The 7,259-nt window shown below is 34.5% G+C and overlaps 1 pseudogene; it reads left to right on the top strand.

Annotated features, from left to right (window-relative positions):
• The first annotated feature begins 418 nt into the window (after positions 1-418).
• Positions 419-1,760, top strand: LOC104868857 (annotated as a pseudogene).
• The last annotated feature ends 5,499 nt before the right edge of the window (positions 1,761-7,259 follow it).

Genomic DNA, 7,259 nt, shown 5'->3' with positions numbered 1-7,259 from the left:
TGGGGGGAACTATGGCTGTGGCACAAGGGTCCAAGAGTGCCAGTGTGCATGGCAGCTTCCGTGGTGGTGACTGCTAAGGCTGGAACATTTCATACACAGACATCTGCATCAGCCCTGTCCTTTGACTCCTGCTGAAGACTGGCTCAGGCATCTCTGGCTTCTGGTGCTGGGATCTGGAAAGCCAGAGTCTCACCATGGCCTGTATTTCCTGCTTTAGGAAGAAATACATGCATGCTCACTCTCTTAAAACTTTTGGATTTAGAATATTCAAGATTATATCACACACTTCAGTTTTCCCTTACATGAAGTTATGGAACACACACCTATGAGCTACATTTAATCTGATTTTAAATCAGTACAGAAGACTACACTCTAGATTAATGCAATGAAGTGATGGCTTGATCAGTACAGTTTGAATATGGAAGCTATGGGGACAGATGAAGTTGACAAATTAAAAACTAAATTTATATCTGCTTGGAACAACATGAAGTATAGTTGGGTGTTGAAGACAAAGACATATTTTAGTAGAAATTCCCTTGTATTGTTGCTTGGAAAATATTACCATGAATATGATAAGTGAAAATAAAGTGTTAACTGCAAGGTCAGGTTGTACAGTAGAAGACTGTGTGATTATGGGAAATGTAGACGTATTTTGTAAATAAATATTTCATTTCCAGAATCTGGCTGACCTACAGGAAGAATGTCCTCCAACAGAAGGCTCACCATGGATGACAGACTGCAGCTGGGACTTCATACTGAGGACAGGCTAGATGCTGCAGGCCTAAGGCCTCCTTCTCCACTTTGCTGGTAGAGCTTGGACCTTGCCTGATGCTTTAAAAATTGAAAATTCAGACTCTGAGTCATGGAATTCACACACTTTCAAAACGTTTATAGCATCCTTGCAAGCATCATTTTCAGGAGAAAGAGAACTCAAACTCCAACCATTTCTCTGAAGGAAACAATTGGGAAATACTGCAATGACCACAAAGTGCAAAATGAGATTTATCACAGGAAAGTCATCTCTTGGTTTGGTGATTCCCCATTGGCCCTTTGGTATGTGTCAACTAATGCAGTATGGAAAGAGTCTGAAAAAAATGCTGGAGACTGGTATGGACCAGTGGGAATTGCTCACATTTTAAGAAAAGCAGTTGAAGGAGAAGGACAACCTGATTTACAAGGAATAACTATGTTGCAGAAGATTGTATAGTTTACAGTGCAAATGTGATTGATTAACACAGTGCTTCCATGATTTCTGTTAATACAGATGACAAAGATGTTATTCTAGTTTTGTTAGACTTGGTGTAGAGAGAACCAACACTGACTACTTAGAGTTTGTGAAGGGCATTTTAAACCTTGAATATTGTGTGAGTATTATTGGTGGCAAACCTAACCCATCCTATTACTTTGCGGGATTTCAAGATGACAGTTTGATTTACATGGATCCTCACTACTGCCAGTCTTTTGTAGATATCAGCATAAAGGATTTCCCTCTTGAGTCATTCCACTGCCCTTCTCCCAAAAGGATGTCTTTTCAAACAATGGTTTCTAGCTGTACAATAGAAATGTTCAGGACATTCAACAAACTTCTGAAGAAATCACTAAGATGCTGTAAATGTCATATAAGGAGAAGTATCCCTTGTTTACTTTTGTACAGGAACCTCCCAGACACTATGATTTTACATCTACTATGGCCTCTTTTCTCAGAGGATGAAAAGAAAAGATTAAAAAAATTCAGCCCAGAGGAGTTTGTCTTACTGTAGGAACAAACACATATCTGTGCTTGTTGCGAAGGACTTATTTAGCAGGGGAAATGAAGAATAGCAAGTGCATTTGAATCTGTTTTCACAAATAGATTAATTTTACATGTTCTTTAAAAGGTGTTGGAAGTACACAAGTTCAAAGATATTTTTCTGAAGTGACTGAGTGACTCTTGCTTTCTAATAAACATGAAGTGATTCTGGTTTCATCTCTGCCCCCCTGAAATTTGCTAAGGAATCTCCTCCTGGACTGCAAGCCCATACACATAACAGACTGAACCAATCTGAAGACAAGAATTAGAAGACAGGATGAGGTCAGTGACCATGAAAAGAAGGATCTCTCCAAAATAGTAAGGGAACATGAGAAATCAATCCAACAGTTCCTAGATGATACAAAGAAGAAGAATATAAGACTAATATGAGTTCATAAAAAAAAGGAGAAAGTACAGAAGACATTAAAACACTATTCACAGAATTAGTGAAAGAAAACTTCCTAAAAGAGTGAAAGAATTTGGCATACAGAAAAGTGAGCTTTATAGGACTCCAACTAGCCATGACAAAAAAAGAAAAACTACACATAGATATATAATAGTCAAGATCCAAGAAACCCGATAGAAGAGCAAATGCTACTAGCAGTTAGAGAAAAGAAACAAATCACATGCAAAGGAAAGCCCATTAGAACCACAGCAGAATTTTCAATACAAACCCTCATGTCAAGGAGATCCTTGGTTAAGGTATTTCAAGCCCTAAAAAAAACAACCTCCAACTTACACTGATGTCTCCTACAAAACTCTCTTTCAAAATGGATAGGGAAATAAGATACTCTATGATAAAGAACACCTGAGAAACTTCATGAAACTAGCACTACAAACAATTATAAATAATATCCTAGAAAAAGAAATTGAAGATCAAAACTCCATGAGGCCCAACAGAGCAAACCCAGCAGGCATGGCAAGAAATTAAAGGAGAAGGGGAAAAATTAAAAAGAGCCAACAACAGGATAATAAAATGAAGATGTTAAGTCAATACATATCACTTATAACTACTGATGTTAAGGGCCTTAATTCAGCAATCAAAATAAATAGACTGGCAGAATAGATTAAAAAGTAAAATCCATTAATATGCTGTATACAAGAAACACATCTAGCTCAAAAAGAAACTCATAGACTGAAAGTAAAAGGCTGTAAAACAGTTCCCCATGTGACAAGAACCCAGGAAAAAGCAGGGATAGCTACCTTATATGCATACAAATTAGATTTCAAACCAAAACTAATTAAGAGAGACAGAGAACGTCACTAAATTCTTCTAAAGGGAACAATACAATAAGAAGAGATGATAAACATAAATATATAGGTACCAAATACTAATTCCCCTAACTATACAAAGCAAATATTAAGGGACATGAAAAATCAAATAAGCATTAATACAATTGTAGTGGGGGACCTCAATACCTCACTGTCACAAATAGACAGGTCATCTAGGCAAAAAACCAACTACAAAATACTAGAACTGAACCAAGCTGTTGAAAAAATGGACAACAGATTTCTACAGAGTGTTCCACCCCACAAAATCAGAATATATATTATTTCTGGCTGCACATGGGTCATTCTGCAAGAAAGACTACAAAGTAGCTCACAGAACATGTTTAAGTAAATGCAAAGGAGTTAAAGTTATCCCATGTATACTATCAGACCATAGTGAAATTAAACTGGAGATCAATAACAAAAGAAACCACAAGAATGTCACAAACACATGGAAATTGAATAACACTCTCTTGAGCAACCAATAGGTCACAGAGGAAATTAAAGAAGAAAATAGACAGTTTATAAAAATAAATGATAATGCCAATACAGCATACAGGAATGTATGGGACAAAATGAAAGCAGTTTTATGAAGGAAATATATAACATTTAATACCCACATCAGGAAAACAGAGAGAGCTCAAATAAACAATCTAGTACTGAATGTTAAGCTTCTAGAAAATGAAGAGCAACACAAACTGAAAGGTCATACAAGGGAGGAAATTATAAAGATCAGAGTGGAAATTAATGCAATGGGGACTAAGAGAATGATACAAAAAATCAATGAATCAAAACATTGTTTTTTTTTAAAGAATAAATAAAAATTGATAAACCTTTAGCCAACCTTATCAAAAAATGAACAGGAATGGCTCAAATACATGCAATTAGGAAAAAGGGGAAGTCAAAACAGATCCAGCAGAAATACAAAGGGTCATCAATACCTAGTCCAGTACTCTAAGAAATGGAACACACAGAAGAAATGGACAGGTTTCAAAATACATATGAATTACCAAAGTTGAACAAAGAAGATAAAATATTCTAAGCACACCAATTAAAATCAGGGGATATAAGTCCATACTGTTAAGTGAAATATGACAATCTTGAATGGCTACAAATGGTATAATTCCAAGTCTATGACATTCTAGGAAAGGCAAAACTATATGATCAGTGGTTAATCAGTAATGGGAGAGAATAGGGCTGATGAATAGGGAGAGTACAGAGGAGTTTTAGGGCAGTGAAGCTACTCAGTATGATGTGTATTTTGTATATAGTCTATCATGGTGGACATATATTTACCTACTGTAGCAGAATGTAAGCACTATCGTGCTCATTACACATTTATTCAGCAATTTCTAGCTGTTTGGATAGAATACCTTCTATATCTTCTATCTACAGATACCACCCTCAACCTGGATGATGGATATCAATGTAATTGGTGAGGAGAAGGCATCATGACTAATGTCTTCCCAAAAGAAAAAAAAATATCAATGGTATAAAAAGTTTTAATATTTTTATTCAGGATTTGTTTTCTAAATGTGTTCATTTCACATGCAATGAGGAATCATATTCAGTGGCTATTTTAATCTTCTTAACATGTGTCTCAGCAACTAACACTTTGACCCAGGGATGTATCACTGCACCTATCTGGCAAGCTCAAGGTCCTGAGTTTGATCCCCAGTACCGAGAGAAAAAAAAAAGATTGTAAAACATTACCAAGATTTGAAATAATACCAAACATTGAAGATTAGAAATATTGGCATTGATATTTATTCAAACAATGAATAAAAGCAGGAAAGAAAGCTTTGGGAAATAATGACTACAAGGCAATCATCTTAGCAAGGTAGAATTTGTGGTGCTTAATTACTCTAAAATGTATCCATTTTTCAAAATTGATGATTTGTGCATCTTTTATATTTAGTAAATTATTTACATTTGGAAAATAGTCTCAAAATCTTTTATGTGTAGTAATGTGTTTGTCAAGGTTGACTATTATTATTGATACATTACATATGATTGCTTTATTTTCATACTTATCTCTTTATCATTTTTTTCATTTGAACATTCCTGAAAAAATAAGCATATGTACAGTGTACTATCACATAGTTTGAGGCAAAGGAGGCAAAGGTAGCGACTTCAAAAAAGAAAAATAGGGCCAGGGATTTAGGGCAGTGGTTCTGCTGCCTGCCTCTCAAGCACAAGGTCCAGAGTTTTTTCCCTGGTATCAAAAAAAAAAAAGAAAAAGAAAAAGAAAGAAAGAAAAAAATTTAAAAAAGCAAGCAAGCAAGATAACAACTCCACACTGAGATTTTTTTACTCCTTTATTCTTCCAACTTCTTTCTCCTTACTCCTGTCCTTTTACTCTACCATATCCTCTTTCCCATCACTAGGATATTTTCTCTTTCTAGTTTATTCTGATCTTTGAAAACAATTTGCATAAACCCATGTGAATCACGAATATTATTCTTCGATTTTACTTTCACATTTGTGTGCCCTCTAAGAAAAAGACTCCACTTAATTCTGAGGGTTTTTTGTTGTTGTTGTTTGTATTTTTTTGTTTTTGTTTGTTTGTTTGTTTGTTTTTGGTTTTTTAGTTTTTTGAGACAGGATCTCACTATGCAGTTGAGACTGACCTGGAACTCACTATGTTGCTCAGACTGGTCTCGAACTCACAGTGATCCTCCTGCCTCAGCCTCCTGAGTGCTGGGATTACAGGCATGAGCCACCATGCCCAGCAATTCTGAGTTTCTAAACAGATGTTCATTAAAGACATTTGTTTAACAGATGGCTGTTGCAAATTTTTTGTTTGTAATTTACTTATTAAAATATCTCACCAGTTGCAATTTTCTGCAAAACAACACATTAATCACTTAGCTAAAATTATTTCTTAAATGAAAACTATGTCATTTTATTCATATGTTACATACCAATTCATTTTTTAAAATTAATGTGTCAATTTACATACAGCAAAGAAATATCTATCTTCTGAAAGTCTGAAATGCACATGTCCATGGCTTAAAAATCAGTTATAAGAATTTCACTCAGATATTCCAATCTAATATCATTGAAAAGAAGATCTTGTCTCCACAGATTAATAATTTTTGAAGATTTTAAGTAGGTTAAAATGTGTGGGATATTGAAGTATGATCAAGTTTTATGGTTTAATTGATAATAGGCTGAGATTTATGTTGTTTTCACTCTTTTTCCATAAACATTTACTTTTGTTCTTTCTTTTCTCTTGCGTAGACTTTGTTAATGATACTATATCCAGAGTAGACCAAAAACCTGCTTCCACCAAATTCTGCACAAATGATTGGATGTAATCTTTCCAAAAGTACTCTACATTGTATAAGTATTGAACTTTGAGAAGAAGGAAGGGGAAAAAGGAGAGGGTGATATTCCTTCTCAAAATACTCCCTTCTATTTTAAACATGCTGATTACATTGTTTTTACTTCTCTGAAGGAGTTCTTTTGTGAGTCTTTATGATGCATGATATAAAAATAGTCAATGCTACCTAATGAATGCCATTCAACCTCTTTTTAAAAATTTTTAAATGTGTGAGTACAGTGTTTGGCTCAGTGGTTCCTCTGCCTGCCGCACAAGTGCAAGGATCAGAGTTTGATCCCAGGTATCAAACAAAAAAATAAACATTTAAATGTGTTTCCATCCATCTTATTAACTGCATCTGACACCCTGTCACTTCTGGCTCTTCTCCAACATCAAAATGAATATGAATTGTGAATGTGAATGTTCTCAATTTATTTAGAGCACTGAGACAGCTGTGATGAGGAAACTAAAGACATTCATAAAATAAAAATCCAGATCTGCTTCAGAAAGCAGCAAGACAATGAAATAAGAATGTTTAAGTTAAGGGAAAGAGTTTTCAGGGGAATGAATGACAATATGTCTTTTACTGTAGTAAACGTCATTCTTGGTGTATGTGAAAGTTATGAAACTTCATATGTTGATTTTGTATCTGCCATATATTTAGTTATTAGGAAAATGCTTATCTCAATTTAGCTAGTGAACACAATAGTTTATGTCACTTAGAGAAAGCGTTGTTTTGTATTAAACTTAATTCTTCATAAATTTTTAAAGTTGGTTGAAGAACTAGGGTATCTTTTATATTTAGTATGTGATTATTATACAATATAAAAAAATCGATCTGACTATAAAGTGAACAAGTAAATACAGTTGAATGTT

The sequence above is a fragment of the Fukomys damarensis genome, unplaced genomic scaffold, assembly GCF_012274545.1.
Source record: "Fukomys damarensis isolate Sample0158 unplaced genomic scaffold, DMR_v1.0_HiC HiC_scaffold_38, whole genome shotgun sequence".
Classification (NCBI taxonomy): domain Eukaryota; kingdom Metazoa; phylum Chordata; class Mammalia; order Rodentia; family Bathyergidae; genus Fukomys; species Fukomys damarensis.
Note: the sequence above shows the minus strand (reverse complement) of the source record. Positions and strands in the feature narration are given on the sequence as shown.